General features: G+C 46.2%; 1 long non-coding RNA gene across 2 annotated transcripts in view; it reads left to right on the top strand.

The window, feature by feature from the left end:
* The first annotated feature begins 209 nt into the window (after window positions 1-209).
* The window catches only part of LOC119621306 (uncharacterized), a 63,767-nt gene continuing 37,878 nt past the window's right edge, over window positions 210-26,098 (top strand). Inside the window, exons 1-4 of one of the 2 annotated variants that reach the window (XR_012094644.1) lie at window positions 210-1,556; window positions 2,151-2,376; window positions 16,719-16,843; window positions 18,717-19,406. This is a non-coding gene — a long non-coding RNA (uncharacterized lncRNA). Of the gene's footprint in view, window positions 1,557-2,150; window positions 2,377-16,718; window positions 16,844-18,716; window positions 19,407-26,098 lie in introns of those variants that run through there. The other variant, XR_012094643.1, reaches the window with a different exon arrangement.

The raw sequence follows: 26,098 nt of genomic DNA, 5'->3' as shown, positions 1-26,098 counted from the left end.
GGGAGATGGTCAAAGAACATAAAATTTCAGTTAGACAAGAGGAATACATATTCAAGAGATCTATTGTACAACATTGCAACTATAGTTAATAACATATATTTTTGAAAATTGCTGATTTTAAGTCACCCCCAAAATGATAACTTTGTGAGCACATGTATATGTAATTAGCTTTATTTAACCATTCCACAAGGTATACATATTCCAAAACATGTTGTCTATAACAAATATACATAATAAAATAAAAAATCCTGACACGGAGCTGGCATTTCTGAAATGTTAATTCCTGGTAATGCCATTTCTCAAATCAAGACTCTACCTGCATGTACATACCACAGTCTTCCATCTTTACTCTGTTTTAGTTCATGAGAGCTAGAGTTACCCTCAAGATTTTCTAGTTTATTGGTTTCCAAACTGGGATTCCCTAGTTCCCAGGGCCTGGGAAAGTTGTAAGTAGGGTCTGTGGGTTGGTTTCAACATGCTGAAATCCTAACAAAAGTCATTCATGGGTGGGAGACCAGGTTAAGAAAGGATCGAGTGTCTTTGCTTTCTCTGTGATATGGACTCATTGTGGTAACTCTGGTTGCATCATGATCATCAGAAGGCCTGCCTGACATTTATACGTCTGATTCCTCAAGACAGAAAGCTTATTAAGCTCCTATTTTAGAGATGCATTTTGGTGGGCAACATCTTTCAAAAACATGGAATTTGTGGGAAAAAATAGAAGTTAACGAATCTAGGGCGTTGGGATCCACAAAGTTTAGGTAACTTCCCAAGGTGCCACATCAGGTTGGTAGCAGTGCCAGGACCAGAACTGGTTTCTGCTGATGCCTCGTAGCCTGCATGTTCCACTGCTTGCCGTGCCATCCAGACCACCTTATTTTCCACCCGGGTCCTTCATGTCTATCAAATATCACCTTGGAAACAGGCTTTTAGTCAGGATATTGTAGCGTCAAGGGCAACTGAAGTCTCCTTTACACTAGGACCCCAGGAATCTTGGTAATGGAGAAGGTATTTCCGATCATTTATTATGATTTGTAAGTTCAGCCAGAAATTTTTCTTCTACTTCCTTTCTCAATTAGGGAAATGTGTGCTTTAGAAGATTTTAAATGCTTGGTTACTTAAGAGAGAAAGAAAACTCTGTTGCTTGTTCATATTATTTGTGTTTTTTTTCCATGCAAAGACAGGAGGTTTTCAGCCAAGGCAAATCAGAGTGGCTGACATTCCCACGGGAAAGTGAGCCGGGCATGAGAACAGGATGTGTACCTGTCTGGAAGCCGGAGCCTTTGATGTACATCCACCAGAGCCCCGGAAGGAAGCTGTTTTGATAAGCTGTGGCCACCAGGTGGCGATACACACACGCTGTCAAGCCCAACAGTTTTTCAGACCTGCTGGATTTTTCCAGATTACTGAAGCAGGAAAAAAACAAGAAAGACAAAACGGGTCCAGTACTTCAGCTCAGAATAGTTGAGTTGAAAAGAGGTGGAGAGCCCCCCAGACAGCTTGCTCTCTTCAGTCGTGTGGCAGAGAATCCACTTGGTGCTCTTCGGATTGTTTGAGTAAGTGTGGAGCTGGCTGGCTCCTCAAGGGAGTGTGGAATCAAGATGTGGCCGGTTCTGGCTGCAACAAAGTCCTGGTTATTCTGCGAGGGCAACAGAGCTCCAGCGTCAGGGCTTCGGCAGAGGCGGTCGCTAGGGCGCACCAGCCCTTTACTTTGGACCAGTCTGACCTTAAGGGGAACGGCAATTTCCCTTTCTATATGGGGAACTCATTTCCTTTGTTGCTTTCCTTATTTTCCTCCCAGGGTCCTTTAATTCCAGCCTGGTTGGGGCCTGGGAGGGGGGGATGGATGAGGTGTGAACCAGCAGTGCCCTTTCTTCCTTATCGCTCCGCCCCCAGGCAACACCCTCCAGCCCCCAAGCCTACCCCCTCCCTCCGACGGAAAAATGCACACGGCATATCCGTGTGTGTCCACATGCTGGATTTCCCGGCCAGTTCTGATGTGAAATATCTTGAAAGTTTGCTTTCAAGGGGGCACTTTGTATTAAAAGAGGATTAAAAAAATAAACAAAATCCCATACCTCCAATCTGAAAGTCTTTTCTTGGTACCATAAAAAACTGAGCTATCAGCCCTCTGGTACCTTCTATTCCAGGCCAAAGGCCACTGCCTGGTGGTGACGACTAACGTGGAGGCACCCAAACCAGCTCCCACGGCATCTCTTCTGACAATCAGTGACTCCAGCAGATTCTAGCAGCACCTACACAGCCAGAGCCACACCCAGGCACTTGCTTTGCTGCAGTTTGGGAGGGATCAGTGTTCCAGAGCAGCGGCTCACCAACCTTAGCGTGCCTCAGTTGCTGGGCTCCCAGAGTTTTTGGGTGAGTGGGTCCGGGGTGCGGCTGGGAAATTTGCATTTTTAACAACTTCCCCCTGAGGCTGATGCTACAGCCTGGGGACCACACTTTGAGAACCACTATTTCAGAGCCAAATGCTGGTGTGAGGAAAGGAGCAGCAGGAAACAGCTGATGGCTGTGGTGTGGCCGGTCTTTCTCCCAGGCGGCGGGGTGGGGGGTTGTGTGTGCCAGGATCGCAGGGTCACCAGGAGGGCCGGTCCTCTGAGGCTGCTGGAAATCCTTATCCCTCCTTTCTAGACTAGTGGTTCTGAGACTTGGCAGCACATTGGAATCACTTTGGGAGCTTAAAAAAAATACTGATGACTGGCTTCTAGCCCCAGACGTCCTGATTTAATTGGTTCGGAATGTGGTTTGGGCCCTGGAAGTTTTAAAAGCTCCCTAGGTGTTTCTGATGTGTAGCCCAGGTCGAAAAATCACAGTGCTAGGTCCACTGCATTCTTATATCTAGTCCCCAGTGAGTGTAAGTTCTCACCAGGCATTCTCAAACCTTCCAGCTGTCTCTCATACCGCCCTGCCTCAGGATGAAAAACACTGGCACCTGTCTCTGAGTGCTGACTTCCTATTTATCCTTCAAGACCCAGGCCAAATATTTTTTCCGTGGTGGAGACTTTTCTGGCTTTCCCTAACAGTTCATCTCCTGAAGCACTCTGGATACACTAGAACTATAACCTTGGTCTTTCACTTCATTGCAATTACATTCACTTGCTGGGTAAGGATGTTTCAGTCAAAAACGGACTGTATGTATGAAGGTGGTCCCGTAAGATTCTAACGGGGCTGAAAAATTCCTTTCACCTAGTGACACTGTAGCCATTGTCATGTTATAGCTCAATTACTTTATTTTAAAAATCAACTTAGTGTCGCCTAAGTGTACTGTGTTTATAAAGGCTACACTAGTGGACAGTAATATCCTAGTCCCTCACATTCACTCACCACTCACTCACTGACTCACCGAGAATAACTTCGAGTTCTGAAACAGCCATTTTAGTAAGTGCCTTACGCGGCTGTATCATTTTTCATCTTTTATACTGTATTTATACTGTACCTTTTTCATGTTTAGATTTGTTTAGATACACAAATACTCACCATCGTGTTCCAAGCGGCTCTGATATTCAGTACAGTTACTTGCTGTACAGGTTTGTAGCCTAGGTGCAATGGGCTCTACACTGTAGCCTATTTGTGTTGTAGGCTGTCGGCTGTACCATCTTGGCTTCTGTGAGTGCACTTGGCGATGTTCACACAACAAAACGGCCTAAGGGTGCATTTCCCAGCTGTCTCCCTGTCGTAAAGCCCTGACTGTATTTGTGTTCATATCTTCCCTCCCTACTTGGTGGTTAATAAAACTTTGTAATTGAATGAATCCCATAGTGGGAGATAATGTTAAAAATGCACAGGTTCTGTTTCTTGTGTTGTTGTTTTGGAGGCAGGGTCTCACTCTGTTGCCCAGGCTGGAGTGCAATGGTGCAATCATGGCTCACTGCAGCCTTGACCTCCTAGACTTGAGATCCTCCCACCTCAGCCTCCTTAGTAGCTGGGACCACAGGTGTGCACCACCATGCCTGGCTAATTTTTGTAGTTTTGTAGAGATGGGCCTTCACCGTGTTGCCCAGGCTGGTCTTGAACTCCTGGGCTCAAGCAATCTGCCTGCCTTGGCCTCCCAAAGTATTGCAATTACAGGCATAAGCCACTATGCTTGGCTATTGCACAAGTTCTGGATAAGGAAGTTTATTAATATCCGTTCTGTACAATGAACCTAGTGCCTCCAGTGGGGTCAGACTTGGGTGGGTGCTTGAGAAGCAAAGCTGAGTGAGCGGTGCACACTGCCTCTGAGGAATGAATTCCTCTGGAGGCTGAGCTCTCTGAGGCTGCCTGTGCTTTCGTCATGAAATTTAGCTTGGGAACTGCTTTCAGAGATACTGACCTGGAGCACAGAAGGACCTGGGTCTCCTTTCTGTCATGCTCTTCTGCGGCTCTCACCACCCACAGGATTAAGTGGGTTTCTTTGCATGTCTTTCATGAACTTGCCCTTGTCTACCTCTCCCAGGTATTCAATTCCTTGACCCTATTTAATGCTTGGATCCTAGTTCCCTGCACATACCATGCTATGGCCAACTTATACCTTTCTATTCTCCTAAGATGACCTTCTCACCTGTTAGGCCAGGTAACTGCCAAGGCTCGTGGGCCTTCCTGACCCCCAGGCTGAGTGCCTTCTCCTGTATTATATTCTCTTAGCATTTTATACATACCTCTATCATTATGTGGAAATAATCCAAATTAGTTTTTTATGAGCCTGGCACACAGTAGGTGCTTTATAAGTGTTGAACTGAGATGAATGCTTACAGAGTGATTCCCAAACTTTATTCTACCTATGCACCATTCACATGCAAAACACACTCCCGCACTTTATATTATGCATGGGACATAGTGTTTCTCCATCCAGGGTAATGGGTTTCGAAGAGGTAGGCACATCCTTCCGGGGGAATCAGGAGATGAGTGGGAGGTAGGCTGGGACTAGTTAGAAATACCCTCCTCTTGCCACCTAGATTCTAATGTGTGTCTTGTTCTCAAGTTGAGAGCTGCTGAATACTATAGGCCAGGTGGTGAGCTAGGCACTTTTCACATTATTTCTAGAATGTTCACAACAGTCTTGCTAGGTGGTTATTATTATCCTCATTTTATGGATGATGAAACTGGGGTTAAAGGATTTGTGCAAGCCACATAGCTGGTGTGCTAGACCGTTCTTGCACTCCTGAGACTGAATCATTTGTAAGAAAACAGGTATTATTGGCTCACGGTTCTGCCGGCTATACAGGAAGCACAGCGACATCTGCTTCTGGGGAGGCCTAAGGATGCTTCCAGTCTTGATGGAGTGCAAAGTCGAAGCAGGCATATCACATGGCAAGACAGGAGCACGGGAGGGAGAGGTGCCAGACACTTTGAAACGACCAGATCTCACTAGAATGAACTCACTTTTGTGAGGACAGCATCCAGGGGTTGGGGCTAAACCATTTATGAGAAATCCACTCCCGTGCACCAGTCACCTCCTACAAGACCCCACCTTCAACACGGGGGATGATAATCCAACATGAGATTTTGGCAGGGCACATATTCAAATTCTCTCAGCTGGTAAGTGACAGGTGGATGCTTGGACACACTACTTTCTGATGTGTTGCCATGCCTGTTTCCTCCAGTAGAACTGGGTTTCCCCTTACGGGCATGGACTTGGTCTTAGTAATTTTTATATCCCCAGCACCTGACACAGAGCCTGGTGGCAGAAGGTCCTCAGCAAACGAGTATTGAACTGAACTGAATCATTCTTGGTCATTTCTCTCTGCTGCCTAGCTAGAAATGTTTGGGATGACACATTTAGACCTGGTGCTGTGGTGCCTTCATCTCCAGAGCCTTCATGGGTCAAATAACTGAGTCTGTCCAGACGTATCGTGACAGCTCTGTGTTAATTGATTGTCGTCTATTGCCTATTAAAATCTTGTCAGATTCTAATTTTACAGTTCCCCCTCCCTACGTCAGGGTTGGATTATACTTCTCCTTTCTAGATCCTCTGTTTTTGTTCTCTTCTGCCATTCTGTTTACATGATCCCTTCTGTGGACAGAGCCTTTTTCTAGTTTTCTTGGTGGAATTCCATCTGTATCACCCCTGGGATGCTTTCTATTGACTGCTTTTGTTTCCTCCTTGTCACATGTTGAGTAATTTTTTTTTTTTTTTTGAGATGGAGTCTCGCTCTTGTCGCCCAGGCTGGAGTGCAATGGCACGATCTCAGCTCACTGCCACCTTCACCTCCCGGGTTCAAGCAATTCTCCTGCCTCAGCCTCCCAAGTAGCTGGGATTACAGGCGCACGCCACCACACCCGAGTAATTTTTTGTATTTTTAGTAGATACAGGGTTTCACCATGTTGGTCAGGCCGAACTCCTGACTTCAGGTGATCCACCTGTCTCGGCCTCCCAAAGTGCTGGGATTACAGGTGTGAGCCACTGCGCCAGGCCGAGTAATTTTTTATTACATGCTAAACATTATGGGCTTTATTGTCTTCCCTTAAAGAGCATTGCGTTTGTTTTGGCAGGTGGTTAGTTTGTTGGTGGGTCTGCTTGACGTCATCTGCCCTGGTGGAAAGGGCGTCCTCTTTCCACCAGGTATTCACAGTGACTTGGAAGCATGTCTCTGGCCTTCCTCACATTTCAAACAGCAGCACTGGAAACCAGCTCAGCTTCCCCGCGCCCGGTGCCCAAACCCAGTTCATGTGTCTGCTCCGTAAATCCAGGAACATGGTACCTGTAACCTGGGCTGTGCACCCCAAGGGTGAGAGTAATACACAGCTGTGCCCCAAAAAATCAGGGTGAGAGGTGGCTTGAGCACCTAGAACCTATTCTATTAGAATTTCTATGTCCCCCCAAGTTTGCTTTTCTTCTTCCTTCATTGTCACCTTCCTCCCCTTCATCCAGAAACACACAGCCAGAGCCTCACATGTGTGATGAGGGCAGCTGTACCAGAACTCCATTGCCATGGTTTTGTTTCTTTCACCGTAGCACTGAGTTAGGTCAGGTCTAATTCTACCATCTTGCTATTTGTTCTAGATTTTCCCATCTATTCTTTGTTCCTTCCCACCGACTCTCCTGTCTCTTTTTGGATTAATGAAGTGCGTGTGAGTATTCTATTTCCTATATTGACTTCTGGCCTACAACTCTGTTTTATTTCAGTTCCTTAGCTGAGCACAGTCTGACTTGAATTAGTAAGACTTTATTTTTGCTTTAAGCAGACAATGTAGTTTAAAGAAATTAAAAGATAAAGTGTTCTATAGTGACTACATAGATTTACCATTTCTGGCACTTTCCTTTGCATATTATAGATCTGTTTCTGTCTGGTATCATTTTCCTTTGGCTTGAGGAACTTTCTTTAATATTTTTCATTGTGCAGGTGATAAGTTTTCTCAGCTTTTATTTATTCATTTTGTCTTCATTTTTGAAGGATATTTCCACTGGATGTAGAATTCTAAGTTCGCAGTTTTTTCTCTTTTAGAACTTCAAAGATGTCATTCTGTTAACTTCAGGATTGCAACGTTTCTGATGAGATGTCAGTAATAATTCTCATTATTGCACCACTGGAGTTAGGTGGGATTTTTTTTTTTGTCCCCTGAATTCTTTTAAGATATTTTCTTCATCATTGTTTTACAACAGTTTGGCTATGATGTGCTTAAATGTGGTTTTCTTTGTGTTTATCTTGATTAAGATACATTGAGATTCTTGGATCAGTGGATTGGTATTTTTTTTGTCACATTAGGAGGTCATTATTTTTTGAAATATTTCTTCTGCCCCAATTCCTCTTTGCTTTCCTACTGAGACTACAGTTATGTATCTGTTGAACTGGTTAATGATGTCTAATATGTAACTCAAGCTCTATTCTTTTATTCTAGTCCTTTTTCACTCTATGTGCATCAATTTGAATAATTTCTATTATTCTGTCTTCAAGTCTTCTAATCTTTTCTTTTGCAGTGTTTAATCTTCTGTTAAGCCCATCTTGTGACTTATTTCAGTTATTTTAGACACATATATATACATATTTTTTTTTTCTTTTTTTTTTTTGAGACGGAGTCGCTCTGTCGCCCAGGCTGGAGTGCAGTGGCCGGATCTCAGCTCACTGCAAGCTCCGCCTCCCGGGTTCATGCCATTCTCCTGCCTCAGCCTCCCGAGTAGCTGGGACTACAGGCGTCCGCCACCTCGCCCGGCTAGTTTTTTTGTAGTTTTAGTAGAGACGGGGTTTCACCGTGTTAGCCAGGATGGTCTCGATCTTCTGACCTCGTGATCCGCCCGTCTCGGCCTCCCAAAGTGCTGGGATTACAGGCTTGAGCCACCGCGCCCGGCCATATATACATATTTTTTAGGCAGAATCTTGCTCTGCTGCCCAGGCTGGAGTGCAGTGGTGCAATCTTGGCTCACTGAAACCTCCATCTCCTGGGTTCAAATGATTTTCCTGCCTCAGCCTCCCCAGTAGCTGGGATTACAGGCTTCCACCACCATGCTCAGTTCTTTTTTTATTTTATTTTATTTTTTATTTTTAGTAGAGACAGAGTTTTACCATGTTGGCCAGGCTGGTCTTGAACTCCTGGCCTCAATGATCTTCCTGGCTGGGCCTCCCAAAGTGTTGGGATTACAGGTGTGAGCCACCATGCCCAGCCAGTTAGTGTAGATTTTTGAGTCCCATGGTTTTCATCTTGTTTCTTTTCATAATGTCTATTTTCCAATGAGTAACTGTTTTTCATTCCTTATGTCCATTTTTTTCCTTTAAATTCTTGAATATATTTAGTCATGTTAAAGTTTTTGTTTGCTAATCCCATCTGTATCACCTCTGGGATTCTTTCTATTGGCTACTTTCTATTCTATTTGTTTCCTCCTTGTTCCACATTGAATAATTTTTTATTACAGGTCAAACACTATGGTTTTATTATCTTCCTTTAAGGATCATTGCATTTGTTTTGGCAGGTGGTTAATTTATTGGTGGATCTGCTTGGATCCATTATTGAGTGTTGGAATTTTGTTTTGTTTTGGTGGGTCCAGTGCGGCCCCTCTCTAGTGCTGCGGTGGCCCAGCTCCACAGGTGTGGCCTTTCCCGGGCCTCTGTTGAAAGCCCAGGCTGTTCATCAAGCTCTTTCCACCATGGACACGGAGAACACAGTGTCTCTTCCCACCGTGTGGCCTCTGGAATCTCTGTTCAGTGCACAGCTCCTACTACCTATTCTCTCTCTCTCTTTTTTTTTTTTTTTTTTTAAAGAAACAGGGTCTCACTCTGTCACCCAGGCTGGAGTGCAGTGGCACAATCTTAGCTCACTGCAGCCTGAACTTCCTGGGCTCAAGGGATCCTCCTGCCACAGCCTCCCAAGTAGCTGGAACTATAGGTGCATGCCACTACACCTAGCTCATTTTTAAAATTTTTTGTAGAGATGAGGTCTTGCTATATTGCCCAGGCTGGTCTCGAACTCCTGGGCTCAAGCAATCCTCCTGCCTCAGCCTCTCCCAAGGTGCTGGGATTACAGGCATGAGCTACTGTGCCTTGCCCCTGCTACCTATTCTCTACGAGGCTTTGTGAAAACGTTAACCTGTACGTGTGCAGTTTTGTTTTCAACTAGATTCAGGTGGTCTCCTCTGCAGATTTTTGGATTTCTGCTCTGTGCAGCTCCTGCCTCTCTCGTACCCTGTCCCACACACTCAATCCCTGCAGCAGCCCTAACCTTCGGTCTCTCTCCTCCATTGTCAGTTTGGGCTCCACTTCCGCGTGCTGTGGTTGGAAAGTCCCAGGCAGGAGGCCAGAGTAAATGTGGGTTTCACCTCTTGTGTTTCTTCTCTCAAGGGTCACATCCCTGCACCATCTGTAGCGTTGCACCTGAAAACAGTTGCATATAATTTGTCCAGTTTTATTGTTGTTTATGGCAGGAGGGCACAACCAATATCCCTTACTCTGTCGTGGTGACAATCACAAGTTAGACGGACATCATTGGTTTATTTTATAGTTGAGGGAACCAAGGCTAGCAGCACAGAAGCACTTTGCTAAAGATCACCTTGGAACCAGCTGGGTAAGGGCTGGTACTCAGGTTAGAGCCCATTAGAGCCCCAATAGGGGCTCTTGACGTTACCTCCGCTTTTTGTTTCCCAGTTTCCTTTCCTACCTTGTTCCCCTTCGAGGAGAATATACGGTCATCTTGTGTCCACCTTGGTATCTCCAATTCTATCATATTTCACATTGACTCTCATTTTCACAGCTTTGAACTTGGCTCTGTCTTATCTGGAAAATTCTACATTGTAGACCTCCTCCCCTTTGTGCTTCCATTTTTGTCAGAATATCTATGTTGCTTATTAATTCTTGTATTTTCTCAGTATCAAGCACTGTGCTTGGCACGTAGACATCTCTTGATAAATGTTTGTTGATGGGACCAAGGAAGACATGAGTATCATTTTATCCTTTTTTTTTTTTTTTTTTTTTTTTTTTTTTGAGACAGAGTCTCACTTCTGTCACCCAGGCTGGAGAGCCGTGGTGTGATCTCAGTCACTGCAACCTCTGCCTCCCAGGTTCAAGTGATTTTCGTGCCTCAGCCTCAGTAGCTGGGATTATACAGGTGTGCACCACTATACCTGAATAATTTTGTGTATTTTTAGCAGAGACGGGGTTTTGCTGTTTTAGCCAGGCTGGTCTCAAACTTCTGGCCACAAGTGATTCACTCGCCTTGGCCTCCCAAAGTGTTGGGATTATAGGCGTGAGCCACTGCGCCTGGCCTTATTCATCTTTTGACCCTTCTCCCCGTGTGTCATTGAAAACAGGTGCGCTTCGAGGCCCAGATGAGGAGCAAAAGTGTGCAGGTGTTGGCAGGGAGAGCCCCAGGCGTGGCGTGCCCTTCACACACAGCCAGAACATGCTTGTCTCTTGATACGGGCTGTTGGCTGAGAATCCATGCATTTCTTTATTATTCTTGTCATACTGGAATTAACCTACAGTCTTTTTTTTTCGCTTTCTATATCTTTCCTTCTCCTGGCAACAGTTTCATAAAGATCCCCTTCATTATCCATTTCAATCATGCCACTAAAATCTATCCACTTCTTTCTTTTAATTTTACCATCACTCTTCCCCCCTACATTTCTAGCACACACTAGAATCTTGTATGCAATTATTTCTGCTGTATCTTTCTCTTTTCCCCATTTCCATCTCTGGACACTATTCTAGAAACCTCTCTGTGGTACTTTACAATTCATCATTTCGATTCCAATGTATTCATCCTGGTTTCTCTGTTTATTGCTTTGCTTGAGGGACTCTGCTTATCTCTTTAAAGCCTTTGATTTCAGGGCCACTTTCCTTGAGCATCTGCTCACATCATTTTCTTCCTTGCCCACCACTGCCAGCCTGGGAAGATCAGACGCCTGCCCTCCCCCTGATCTCTCCTCTTTTGTTTTTAATCCCTTCTTGTTCCATCAGGAATTTCCTCCCTTCTTTATACCACTGCCAAACTTAGGTTTTCAGAGGTGAATTTTGGCTGTTGCCTTCATAAAATAAAAATGGAAACATCATTCCTGTTACGTGTCACAACCTCTGTTCTTTCTTGTACATAGACACTGGCCCACCCTCCTGGCTCAGTTTCCATTTGGTAGCCATGTGGCAGCAGCTGGCATGTGTGTTTAAATAAACCCCGTTCAGTTCTGTGCTCTTGAAACCTGTGTTATTTGGTTTGTTGGGCACTCTTCTTAGATTTCCCATTTCATTTTTTTCTTAAGAATCCGTGGAAATCTTTCTCTACTCCCTCCACCTGTACCTTTCTTGTGGCGTTTAGGAAGCGGATCATATGTTTATACATGGCTTTTCTCTTGAAAATTTCTTTAAGGGGCTATAAGGATTTCTTTTGGGGAATATGCATTTCCATGAAGTGAATCGTTTTGCTTCTTTAGGTCATAAGCATTGTTATGTATCCTCAGATCCAGATCCTATAAATCTTTGGAAGGTCCCTATAATACACTGTAAGCAAAATATTTCACTTTGAAAATTATCTGGTAAGGAAATCCACAGAGCCAGTTCCTTTCCTAGTTCCTGGTGAATAAACTGCTTCAAACAGGTAATACCTAGATTTCTTACACAAACGTATGCCCAGTTAGGTCGTACCTCTTACCTTCTTTTTAGTGTTTTTTTTTTTACATTGCTTCTCTGAATTACTCTTTATCTTCTTTATATGAATTTAATTAGGCTTTGAAGGCTTCTTTTAACATTTCTTTTTCTTTGCTTTCTTTTTTCTGCCCATTCCTCCAGGGCTTGGGATCCATTCATTCACAGTGAGAATTTCTTTTTTTTTTTGAGACGGAGTCTCGCTCTGTTGCCCAGGCTGGAGTGCAGTGGCCGGATCTCAGCTCACTGCAAGCTCCTCCCGGGTTTACGCCATTCTCCTGCCTCAGCCTCCCGAGTAGCTGGGACTACAGGTGCCTGCCACCTCGTCCGGCTAGTTTTTTGTATTTTTTTTTTTTAGTAGAGATGGGGTTTCACCGTGTTAGCCAGGATGGTCTCGATCTCCTGACCTCGTGATCCGCCCGTCTGGGCCTCCCAAAGTGCTGGGATTACAGGCTTGAGCCACTGCGCCCGGCCCACAATGAGAATTTCAACAGCGATTCCTCCCCTACTTCCTCTTTCATGGACCTCACAGAACTTTCCTCCTGGAGCCAGGCTTGCTGGCCCCGATTCCTCTTCTCATTAGAAGTGATCTCTCCTAGAGTCCTTCTTGCAGCACTGACAACTACAATGTGGCTTCTGTTTTCCCTTTTCCTTTATTTCTACCACCGGGTGAAATCAGACTTCTCCTCTGCATTTCCCTGAAGCTCTACTAATCCCCTTTTCCTTCCCTCCCCATCTCAGGTGGCTTCCTTGAGTTCACCAGAGCAGCTGTTCTCAGCTTCCCTTTGCCGTTTCTCCTCTCACTCTGCACCCTTGAACCCTTGAGTCCAGCCCCGCTGGTTCAGGTCATGGCATTAAGGCCTGCTCTTGGGCAGTGTGCCTAGCCTTTCTCCAGCAAAGGCCACACACTAGGTAATTATGGTTTTATTTTATTGTTATTAATTTTATTTTATTAATATTATTTTTCTGTCTCTCACTGTGTTGCCCAGGCTGGAGTGTAGTGGTGTAATCTTGACTCACTGCAACATCCACCTCCCAGGTTCAAGCGATTCTCCTGCCTCAGCCTCCCAAGTAGCTGGGATTATAGGTGCCTGCCACCACGCCCAGCTAATTTTTGTACTTTTAGTAGAGACAGGGTTTCACCATGTTGCCCAGGATGGTCTCAAACTCCTGACCTCAGGTGATCTGCCTGCCTTGGCCTCCCAAAGTGCTAGGATTAAAGACGTGAGCCACCTCACCCAGCAGATAATGTTTTTATTCTCAACACCTGCATGTTTCACTGCCTGATATGCTCAGATGATTTATGGAACCTCATCTTTTTCCATTTCCCTTAACTCTACTGGAGTATAGTTGACAAATACAAATTGTATATAGTTAAGGTGTACAACTGATGTTTTGATATATGTATACATGATTAAATGATCACACAGTCAAGCTATTAACATCTCTATCACCTCACATAGTAGCCATTTTCTCTTATTTTGTGATGGGGGTATTTAAGATCTTACCTCTTAGCAAGTTTCAAGTATACAATACAGTATTATTAACTATAGTTACCGTGCTGTACAACAGACCTCCAGAAATTATTCATCTTGCATAACTAAAACTTTTTACCTTTTGACCAATATCTTCCCATTTTCCCTGCCTATTATCCCCTGGCAACCCCTGTTCTACTCTCTGCTTCTGTGAGTTAGACTATTTTAGATTTTTCCCATAAGTCAAATCATGCAGTATTTGTCTTTCTGAATCAGGTTTATTTCACTTAGCATAATGTCTTCCAGGTTCATCCATGTTGCAAATGACAGGATCCTGCCCTCGGCCCTTTAAGGCTGAATAATATTCCATTGTATATATGTGCTACATTTTCTTTATCCATTCATCCATTGATGGACATTTAGGTTGTCTCCATATCTTTTGAGCCTCATCTTTTGCAGGCTTTCATCTTGTACAGAAAGTATAAGAAAGTATCTCAAACTTTTCTGATAACAGTCCAGTTTTCTATTTCCCAGTCTAAACTCCATAGTAGTCAACCATTATTAGTCTACCAAGATGGTTAATACCTCTCCAAATCTCATTAACAGAATCATAATGTCGTTATGAACAAAGCTCTCAGATTTCACCAGACAGTTATTCGAGTGCTCTGATCCCTTTTTACTGCTAAAGTCTCTGAAATACATCAGATTTCTGAATATTCTGATGGTCTGAACTTACTACTCATTTCTAGGAAGGTCTGCAAGTCTGTACTTTGGGTTCATGCATAATGAATGAAAACCAGGGTCTCCGCCACAGGTCTCAGATGGCAAGGGATTTTAGAAGGTGCTGCATGGTTGCTGTTTCCATTGACTGGGCAATAATGGAGAACTCTTGCTACGTACAGTTTCCTATAGCATCTGGAGCAAAGCCAGAACTTTGACATGTTCTCTTCCAGAACTTCTCTAAGTTTGGGGACCTCATGATTTTTAGTATCCAGACCCATGGGATCAGTACTTCTTTGTTTACATTTATGGTTGGTGTTATGGTCAGTAGAACTGATGACTATTTAATTGGTGCAGTAAGAGGCCACCCTGCTTCAAACCCACTGGGTCCGTATGATTGCATCAGCAGGTATTGGGTACGACCCCTGAGAGCTCTGTTTCCTGCTTTGTGAGACCCTGGCTTCAAGACACTCCTGTTAAAAGGCAAATATCCTGGCCGGGCGCGGTGGCTCACGCCTGTAATCCCAGCCCTTTGGCAGGCCAAGGCAGGCAGATTACGAGGTCAGGAGATCGAGACCATCCTGGCTAACACGGTGAAACCCCGTCTCTACTAAAAATACAAAAAATTAGCCGGGCGTGGTGGTGGGCGCCTGTAGTCCCAGCTACTCGGGAGGCTGAGGCAGGAGAATGGCATGAACCAGGGAGGCGGAGCTTGCAGTGAGCCGAGATCGCACCACTGCACTCTGGCCTGGGCAACAGAGCAAGACTCAGTCTCAAAAAAAAAAAAAAAAAAAAAAGGCAAATACCCTCGAAGAGTCTTATTAGATAATTTCCTGGGGAGGGGCCTGGCCATTCCATTGCCTTTGGAGTCAGATGAACATGGATTCCCATTCTGGCTCTTCTACTTACTAGGTGAATGATCTATAAAGTCTTTGAGCCTCATGTCCTTATCTGTAAAAACAGGCATAACAAAACCTGCTTCATTGGACTGTTCTCACCGTTCAGTGAGGGCTTTGGAAGGGTATTGTTATGACAAAGTGTTATGTAAAGGGCAGTAAATTGTCCCTCTTTTTGTTTTGTCCTCTTGCCTTATCCTTCTTGAGTGTGTGTGTAGAGGAGGGTCTCGCTGGCATCCACGACATACAATAAATAGTCAGGATGGTTACAAGAATATAGCACTTGGGGCAGATGGAAAAATTCGGCCCCAAGGTAGAGAGGGCAGCATAGGGCTAAGGGCAAGAACTATGTGAAATAGGCCAGGCGCGGTGACTCACGCCTATAATCCCAGAGCTTTGGAAGGCCGAGACGGGTGGATTGCTTGAACCCAGGAGTTTGAGATCAGCCTGAGCAACACAGTGAGACCACATCTCTATAAAAAAAATTTTAAAAAATTAGCCAGGTGGGGCCGCTAATGAATGGTGGTGTGCTCCTGCAGCCCTAGCTACTCAGGAGGCTGAGGCTCAGGGAGGATCGCTTGACCCAGAAGGTTGAGGCTATAGTGAGCTGTGATTGTACCACTGCACTCCAGTCTGGGCGACAGAGTGAGACCCTATCACCCCACCAAAAAAAAGAAAAAAGAAGTGAAAGAAACCCTCATGTCGGGTGAAAGGGTCCCTTTCTCCTCTTTTGTGGGAGGGTGGATGTCAGCACTTGTTTTATTACAGGAGGTAGGGAGGCAGTATTGTATGTTTCTTTGATTGACGTGTTGTTGTTGTTGTTGTTTTGGAGGGACTAGAACAGTATTAAGACAAGAAAGCTGCCAGATGCAGTGGCTCATGCCTGTAGTCCTCAACTTGGGAGGCTGAGGCAAGAGGATCGCTTGAGTCCAGGAGTTTGAGGCTGCAGTAAGCCATGATTGTGCCACTGCATTCCAGCCTTGGTGACAGAACAAGAGACCCTGCCTCTAAAGGAAAAAAAAAAAAAAGACAAGGAAGAATGTTAGATTCCAAAGGCAAAGGTATAGGACATAGAATTGTGCACAGAAGGTCAGGGGGCTCAGGGAAGGTAAACAGCGCTCACTCACCAACTTTGCTCAGGACAGACCCTCGTTTTCTCCTTGGTGTTGAGCGTATTCACGTTAGTCTCCCAGCCTAGAATGAATGGAATTTATTGTGTTAGACTGGTGAATCAAAGAGACATGAATGCTAACTGAGGAACAGCTGTGAGACTCTGTTGTGGGATCCCAGTTGTAGCAACTTGCTCAGGTGTCTGCGTGCAGTGTTGGTTGTCAGAGGAATGAGATCGAGTTTGGGAGGGTCTGCCTGTTATCCAGGTAATCTTGGATGTGTTTGCCAGCCTCTCTGAGCCTCCGTTCCTAATATTATCTAATATTACTACTTATATCACATACTCTTTATAATGATTAAGTGAAAATACTTGACCACTTTAAAGTTCCAAACAAATCTTATTTTTCTAAAAAACTTGTATGGAATATTATTAAAGTCCAACCATTTGTGTGTTCCAGATAAGGAAACCGTAGTCCGAAGAGATTCAATGAGTGTTCGAGGCAATTAGCGGCAGTGGTGGGAATGGAATCCAGGGCTCCACGGAAGGGAGTGGAGGCAGGACACTGTGAGCCTCTCAGGCCAGGTGAGTAGGTTCTGACCAGCCAGGGCCACTCAACTGGCAGCGACGGGGGTCCGTGTATGTCAGCTGTTGGGTGAGGAGAGCAGGCACAGAATGAAGTCTTTCATAAGGGAGTTACCGCTTGGCCGTCTTCCCAGAATGCCTGCTAAGCCGAAACTGCCCAAGGGAAGGGGCCTGTGTTGATCCAAGAAGCCTTACTCTTGTGAATTTGGATGGACTGTAGGGACATCAGAGGAGTTGGAGGAGGTGCGATTTTCCTCCTTTAGCCAAGCAGGAGTGTGTTAGATGGGACTGAGTAGGAAGGGGACCAGGGAGCAAGGTGAGGGGAGTTCATCCCAGGTGCTACCCGGGCCTGGCCAGCAGAGCAGTCCTATGTGTGTAGGGGACAGACTCCTCCATGTCAACCATCACCTTGTCTTTAGTATGTTGCAGAGGCAGGGCACCTCTTCTCAGGGATATGGGACGGACAGCTGCTTCCTAACATCCTTAGGAAGATTTTCCCTGGAAAATGATGGACTGAGACAGGAATACACTCAGGAAATAAGAAGGAGAGGTGGCTAAATACCTCACAGTTTTTGTTTTGTTTGTGGACCACACAGGTTTGAATGTTTGAGTTCCTAGCATTTTCCCCCACTCCCTTTTTCTTTCTTACCTGCATTCTCTGGGGGCTTTTTAGGGTTTCTAATTAGCCTTTTCCTGCCCCCACCAGAGTCCCTCCACGGTGAGGTGCTGCAGACTCATAAAGCTTGTGACTTCACCTGGAGCTCGTGATTCATTCTGGCACCTGAAAAGCCTGGGACCAAATGATTCCTGATTTCTGCATTCTCCTTGGGTTCCAGAGGGCTCAGAGCTGTGGTATAGGAGAGGGGCTCTGAGAAAACTCAATGTTAATTTTCAGGATTTTTGTGATCTAGTTAATATCACACTGGCCACTTGAAGTTGGCCAAGGTAGGAGAGTGTTTACACCACGGGAGTTAGCAAATGCTACAAATCAGGACCTTTTTTCCCCAGATACTTCGTTGTTAACCTTTTACCAGCATACTGCTTGCTAAGCGAGGGGTGCAGGATTCTGAGAAGTTTTTGGAGCAGCTTTTATTCAAGTTCCCAGAGACCCCTTAGAGCTCCCCAAGAAGGTTCAGTGGCCTAATACCCTAATTCCAGGCAGCAATCTGTTTGGGTGTTGGATACCCTGGGAGAGACGGGCAGGGGAGCCAACACTGAGTGATACTCTGGGCTGGACAGTGACCAGGCTCCTTCTGTCCCATGCTCCTGGCTCCCATCACCTGTGTGACTAGGGAACCACTCCAGGGCAGAGTGGCCACATTCTTTAATGTGATGGCAAGGCAGGCCCGGGGCTCTGAGCCTCCTTGGAACTCCATGCCAGGACCCTCCTCTTTCCCTTCCTTATCTTTGGATGGCAATCACACAAGACCCAGATGTCAAACTATCTCTAATTCCTAACCAAGGCATGTGGGGTTTGGCAGGCCCCCAGGCATCTGACTATGACTTTGAACCACCTTGACCTTGTTTGTGTGATCAGCGCCTCAGGCATTGTACATGGGCTCTGCTTCCTCCTACCTCTCCAAAACTTTCTCTCCCAACCTGCCATCTCCAACTGCTCGCGAACACAAATCACAACACAACAAAATGAAAATTTATAAACCAACAAAGCAACAACAAAAACAAATGTAACTCCCCTCTAAACGAGAAAACCACAAACAACATCCTCTCCCACCACCTCGGGGGGGAAACTAACTTGCTGCCTTCCAGAAATGATAGAAACATGCTATTGAAAAAGCACTCAACACATGAATCACGCGTCCTCCCACAACTTGATCTGCATGAAAACAGACAACTCATTTGCTTCCATCCCTAGTGTTTCTGCCCAGAAGTTACTATCCTTTGGTGGCCTCAGAACTGGTTGCTCCAAGAGATGGCTGCTGGAGAAGATGCCAGGGGCCTGCTGGTACTGACATGTCCCAGGAGAGGGAAAGGCGGGACAATGACTGAAAGACCCAGTCTCGGAGATGACCGGTGTGGTTCCCATGTCTGCAGTTTCTGATGGGATCAAGAGAGGGTGATGGAGCTGCCCAAGGTCATCCTGGGAGTGTGTGCAGAAATGGGACAGAGACAGAGCCGGTCAAGTCCTGAAGTTCCATTCCAGATGTTACAGTTGGCAAGGCTTAGACCAGGCCATTGCCCTCACAGTACAGGCACATCATGCCCAAGGGAAATGAGGGCAGCTGAAATATCACTTTGCATGGGCAAGAGCACAGCACAAGAATCGAATACTGTGTGCGGATGGGAATCCTACACTGAACCACCAGTCGCCGCCTTTCCTGGGAGTCAGATTTCTCCTCTGTCTCGGGAAGGGCTTGGACTAGATCAGGATTTGACAAACTATGGCCCACACGCTAAATCGAGCCCGCTGCCTGTTTTCGTCTGGCTAGTGGACTGAGAATGCCTTTTACCTTTTTAAATGATTGAGAAGGAGAGTAACGTTTTCATAATGTATGAAAATTATATGAAATTCACATTTTGATAACCATAAATCAAATATGATTAGAACACAGCCATGGCCATTGTTTTATGTATTGTCTATGGCTGCTTTTGTTGAGTGCTTGTGACAGAGACCGAATGTGGCCCACAGTTGAATACGTTTACAGTCAGACTAGATGACTCTGCCAGGCCCTTGTGGCTCTCGCATTCTAGACAGGGCACTTAGGGGTCTTTCCGTGGGCCCTGTCAACCTCGAGTATGCTTGTGAATCCTCCAGTGGTTTCTCAGTGCTGCTTCGGACCCCTTGTCCCGGTTGGTTTCTCGGCAAGGGGCACAGAAAAATGGGAAGAAGGTGATTCTGAACAGGGAAGAGAGAACTATTATGATTCTATTTTGATCAACCAAGAGCGAGATGGCTACTGACATTTATTCTAGTTTCCCCAGTGTCTCTAAAAGCTCACACTCATGGCAGAATTTCTAGTGGGCTTGAGACAAGGACCAGCCTCTGGGAAGGGTCTTTATCAGAGCAGACTCTCAGGAGGGAAAAGACCATTTTTTTTTTTTTCTGAGTTTCCTGTTTCACTCTCTGCCTTTGTGCGTTACAACAGATCGGGAGACACGAATCTGGACAGTTACGCAGCCGGGGAAGGGCCTTGGATGAAGCGCTGCCCTGCGGGGAGCGGGGTCCTGTGGTCAGCTCCTCCCAGCCCCGGTGCGTCCTGGACCCGGGCCTTGCTCTTTGACTCCCATGTCCTGTGCCCACTTGCTGTGTTCTGTGGCTGGGGCCTGTTTACCACCCTCCACCCGCAGCTGTTTCTTTAACCATAGAGACCAAGCCATTCTGAAAATTCTTCCAACTACAACTTGCGGGCAGTTATTATGACGCCACCACCGCTGCTGCTTTGCCCCTCTCGTCACGGGAAAATAAACAAGCAGACAGCTCAGGAGAGCCCATGGCACAGAAGATGTGGTGACAGAGGATGGTGTGGGGGTGTGGTGGGCACAGGGAATTGTCTCCATCCACAAATGCACAGCAAGGCCAAAACACAGCTCAGAGTTTCTTGGGCCACTTTTCTACCCATCTGGGAATCTCCTCTAAACCTCACCTGACAAGTGGCCTCGAGTCTCAGCACTTTCCCTCATCGAAAAGTGCTCTTCTTTCTTCGGTGACTGCTGTCGTGGTCTTCTCACTCCCCACCCAGCATGTCATGTCTGTCTGATTCTCTCCAGGCTGAACATCTCATTTGTCATGATTTCTTTCTCTCTCTCTTTTCTTTTTGTTTTGAGACATGATCTTGCGCTGTCACCCGGGCTGGAGTACAGTGGCATGATCATGGCTCACTGCAGCCTCCAACTCTTGAGCTCAAGCGATCCTCCCACCTCAGCCTCCTGAATAACTGGAACTACAGGCACATGTCACCACACCCGCTGATTAAACATTTTTTTTGCGGAGACAGAGCTTTCCTATGTTGCTTAGGCTGGTCTCAAACTCCTGAGCTCAAAGGGATCCTCCCACCTTGGCCTTCCAGAGTGCTGGGAATACAGGCGTGAGCCACCGTATCTGGCCTCACTGGTCATGATTTCTAGACCCTCCATACTCTTCTTGCCCTTTTGGGGGGCACCTCCAAGAGACACCTAGGTGTGATGGACACAACACAAGCTTTTCCAGGGGTTTGAATACTAGGCCTTTAGCTGTGTGCCTTTGGAGAAATTACTGAAATGTGCTGAGCCTCTGTTTCCCCAGATTTAAAAGGAGGATAATAATTACTTTATAGCATAATTGTCATGACTAGATGAGATGAATGTACAGTATGTCTGGCACAAAGTAATCCCTCAATAATAATATTTATACGCCACTTCTGCCACATTTGTTTCCGTTAATGTAGCTGCTAGAATCTAACACACTATTCCAGACAAGGCTTGAACCATAGTGAGTAGGTGGGCCCATTTGACCTCCTAATGCAGCCTAATGTGATCTTGGCTTTAAAATGCAACACAAAGTAAAGCCGGCTGAGGGATTGGAGGGTTCGGAGGAATTCTGACAGTCACCAGTTGGGCAGCCGCGTAGAGCAAGGGGATTGACTCAGGTCTGTGTTTTCAAACAGTGTTCACTCAGAAAAGCCCCAGGAGTTTGGGAGGATGCCTCAGGGGTCTTCATAAGATAGCAGGGAGGGGCGAATTGGTTGGGGGCTGACTTGTTAGACCCCTTTCCCTTACTCCTAACCAGAGCGGCACCTTTAAAAAATTTCTTTTCCCGGCTGGCTGCGGTGGCTCACGCCTGTAATCCCAGCACTGTGGGAGGCCAAAGCGGGCGGATCACATGGTCAGGAGCTTGAGACCAGCCAGTTGGAGATCAGCCTGGCCAACATGGCGAAACCCCATCTCTACTAAAAATACAAAAATTGGCCAGGCATAGGGGCATGTGCCTGTAATCCCAGCTACTCTGGAGACTGAGACAGGAGAATTGCTTGAACCTGGGAGGCGGAAGTTGCAGTGAGCTGTGATCGTGCCACTGCATTCCAGCCTGGGCGACAGAACAAGACCCCGTTTTGGAAAAAAATAAAAAATTCTTTTACCTACTGGGCCTCTGCATGAAATTCTAATTGATGAATGTTATTGTTTGAAAAGAGCTTGAGACTCTCTGTATTGGATGGTCCTCTACGTTCTCTTCTAGCTCAAAGACAAGGAATTGCTAGGAGTTTTTCATCCGAATTGCTGCTGAACCAGATCTTCCCCATTGTGCTAGTGATGGTGCTACTATGAGTGTAGCATTTACCCTAATTGGGTGTGTATTTTTACCTTCTTAGTTTTGGTCTATCCATCTCATAAGCCAAGATAATTTTGGAACATGAATTCTAGCATTCTACATATTAGTGATACTTTCCAGCTTTGGTTTTATCTGTAAATCTGTTTTGGGTACCTTTTTAACCTTCATCCAGGAAGTTTGTAAAAACATCAGTTAGGACAGGGCCCAGGGCTGAGGCCTTTGCTTCTCTGATAGGGATCATCTTCCAGGTTGATCCAACCATACTCAATAGCCTTTGAAAGGTGTATGTTCAAATGGCTACTGACTGACTGAAGTACAATAGCCTCCAGCCAATATTTCCCCCTTTCATCTCCAGACCATCTTCTTTTCTACACGTATTTAATCCCACTATCTGTCAAGCTCTGGGACTGACCTGGGGAAACAAGGTAAATAAGACACTGGGATTCACAGCTGGTGGACAAGGTGGAAACAGAGAGTAGTCGTCCTAGCCATGTCATGAGGGCTAACTGGCGATGTGTACCAGGAAGCGAGGGAGGCCATGCCCAGCTTTGCTGGCAGTGTCCAGGAGGTTTTCTCAGTCAGGAAGACATTAGAGATGGTCTGATTTAAAAAGGCATCCATGAGAGATGTCCATGCCATGTGAAATCCGGATACAACCTCTCTGGCATCCTTCTGATGTAGGTATTCAATATATAATTTGAAAAAGTGGGGAGCATCTAAAATGCCAGGGAGCAGATGAAATTGAGGTTGGAGAGGATGGAGGCCAGTCTTTGAGGGCAGAGACAGTGGAGGGATGGTCATAGAAGTGGAAGTGGAGAGGAGAGATCTTAGGTGGCAGGAAATCAGGACTTGTTATCATAATAAAATGAAGCGGGAGCGAGGCAGAGTAAAGAGCAATGTGTCTCTCGAATCTTTGTGTCCTGGGCACCGGGGGGCTGATGGTGTTGGTACTCAAGGGTACGAGGAAGGAAAAAGAAGTTTCAGTTTCAGAGGCCTACAAGAGACTTAGTGGAATGTATGTTTTCCCATGCTCTTTTCTCTTCTGATTCTGACTTTGATTTCAGATCTCCTCTACTAACTACTGAATTGAGAGAGGATGACATCTACTCATCTAGGTGTGCGCCAGGTGCAGTGGGAGAGCTGTGGTACGCTCCGTCCTATTTCCCCAGGGTGCTCTTACACCGTGCAATGTCGCCTGCAGTTCTCAGTACCCCGGCTAGATCTGTTCTCAAGTTTGGCCAGTTTCTTTTTTTTTTTAATTTTATTTTAAAAATTATCTTATGTTTGTTAAATTTTTTAAAAATTATTTTCTTGTTTGTTTTAAAATCACATTTATTATTTTTTATTTCTTGGCTGCCGTTCTGACATAGAATGTGCAAATGCCTATGCAAACCATTGTATCTGTTTGGGGGGTGACCAACTCATTTCGGTTTGCCTGGGACTTTCCCAGTTTTAGAAACGAAAGTCCTCCCTCCCCCGCCCCCGCCGCCTCATGAATCCCTTCGGTCCCAGGTAAAAGCAGGACTGTTGGTGACCCCAGAGGTGGGTGAGGAGCTAGGAGCACTTGGTGTGCCCAGAACATCCTAGGCGGCACTGGGAAGGAAATAGAATTGCTAGAACAAAGTAGAGCTCCTACGTCTTATATGTCCAGACTGTGCGGGGGCCTGGGAGGCCACAGGGAGGAGCCCAGGGCAGGTTTGTGTGGGGAGGTGACCTCAGGGCAGGAGTGCACGGCAGAGTGGCTGGGCTTGGAGCACAGCTGTGGGCGGGCTGCAGTCGGTCCAGTCACCTCTCCTTGGGGCTGAGCCAGGTATTCCCTTTTCTGAGCTCTTAATTTAATGGAGCAACTCAAAGAAGAAGAAGACACAACAAAGGATTGAGCTGGGCTCTCCACCCCTCAGGAGTTTCCTGGGATCATGTTTTCCCCCAGGAAGCCTTCTTGTCACTGGAGGACATTCATTGTTGCAGGAAGCTGAGGGAATCAAATAGGGCAACTGTCCTCTGCAAAAACCTTGGGTCAATAAAACCAAAATGACTGCCGGATATCCTGAGAGAGGTGGGCAAAGGAGGCACGTGGATGATTCTTCCTCCTGCTTTTCCCGGTGCTTTTACTCTCTCTCTCTCTCTCTCACACACACACACACACACACACACACACACTTGGGGAGAAGTATAGGATGGTTAAATTTTGTCTCTCTTCACTTCCTATATGAAGCATAAGAAAGCATTTGGCAAATCTAGTCCTAAACGTGTTGCGCAGGTCACATCCAGCGACCCCCTCGCAGCCCCCTCCCCAGAGGTGACATAGTTCTCACAGGGTGCAAGAAAGGGTTATTGAAAACAGCAGGTTTATTTATTTTTTTTTTCCTTAACTTCAGCACTTCTGGTAAATCTCTGATCCAGCATCTAGTGGTTAACCACTGATACAGGAAATGACATTTAACGTTTTTATCACTCAGCCAGAAATGGAAGAACAAGGCGAGTCTGTGTTTAGGGAAGATGGATGGCTGCCCACCACCTTCGTCTTAAAGGCACCCGGCTCTTTTTCTGATTGCAGGGGCTGATAGGCGGCTCACTTCCCCTCTGCCTGCTCGTTCCACTGACGACAATGAGTGGGAATGTCAGGAGAGCAGGAACCCAGGCTCTGTCAGCTATTGACAGGGGTGAAACGGGCAGTATTTGGTTCCCCTTTTTCAGGAGCCGTTGCATGTGGGGACAGGCAGGCCGGAAATAAGTTCGGAGGCTCGTGTGCCAGGCACATGGAACCGCAGCATCAGCCTAGGGTGTCTGAACCCGGGAGGCCACGTGATCGAGATGAGACTGTGAACAGAGCCCCACTGCCCATCGCTAAGCTGGGGACACTCAGCAGAGACCTCATTCACCCTCCAAGACAACCAGCCAAGCAAGAGTGTTGAGCACCGCAAGCCACAGCGAGAGAAATGACAGCCACTTTCACCTGCAGTTTTCCTTGGTCACCGGATTGTTCCCCATTTCTTGCCTTTTGAGGATGAGGGGCTTTCAGTGCAGTTACTAAGTGGGTTTCTTGTAACAACGGCAACAGTTATAGATAGTCACTCACTTTGATGAGTGGTAAGTAGTTTAGATTCATGTTGTTAACCTGCTCTAGGTCTAGAGCTGGTAAGTGGTATGGCCGGCCAGGATTTGAACCTAGGTCCATATATGGCCAAAGCCAACCCTGCCCTCCAGACATCTGATAGCAAGTGCCGCCCTAGGCCCCACGGCCCTGCCCGGCCTTTCGCTGATTAAACAATCTCTTGGCTGGGTGAGGTAGCTCACACCTGTAATCCCAGCACCCCAAAAGGCCAAGGAGGGCAGATGACTTGAGGTTAGGAGTTCAAGACTAGCCTGGCCAACATGGTGAAATCCTGTCTCTACTAAAAATACAAAAAAATTAGCCAGGCATGGTGGTGTGTGCCTGTAATCCTAGATATTTGGGAGGCTGAGGCAGGAGAATTGCTTGAACTGGGGAGGCGGAGGTTCCAATGAGCTGAGATCGTGCCACCGCACTCCAGCCTGAGTGACAGAGCAAGAATCTATCTCAAAAACCAAACAAAACAAAACAAAAAACAAAACCCTTGAGGTGGATCTGGGCATCAGAGTTTTATGTTTCTCCAAATCATTCCAGTGGGCAGTCAGCAATGAGCACCACTGAGTCATGCTGTGATTTCTCGAGCTCAGAGAGCGTGTTGGGCCGGGTTGGCCTTTGTTGCCAGTGCCCAGGAAACAACCCTTAATGTTTGTTACACAAATGAGTCTCTGATCACTCGACTTTGGTCTTCAGGGCAAAACCTGTACCGAGAGGGAATAGAGGAAGAGATGAGTCACACCCATTGAGAGCCTGAGGGTTCTCAGCAGATTCTAGCTGTGGGTGCGCCTGGTGGAGTGGGGTAGGTAAGATCAGGCCAGGCGTTGTTGGCAGAGACCCGTCTTCCCCTATTCATTAGGGCCCCCAATTCTTGGATAACATTTCT

This window comes from Chlorocebus sabaeus, chromosome 11, assembly GCF_047675955.1.
Source record: "Chlorocebus sabaeus isolate Y175 chromosome 11, mChlSab1.0.hap1, whole genome shotgun sequence".
In the NCBI taxonomy this organism is placed as follows: domain Eukaryota; kingdom Metazoa; phylum Chordata; class Mammalia; order Primates; family Cercopithecidae; genus Chlorocebus; species Chlorocebus sabaeus.
The sequence above is the reverse complement of the archived record's forward strand: the minus strand, read 5'-3'. Positions and strand labels throughout refer to the sequence as shown.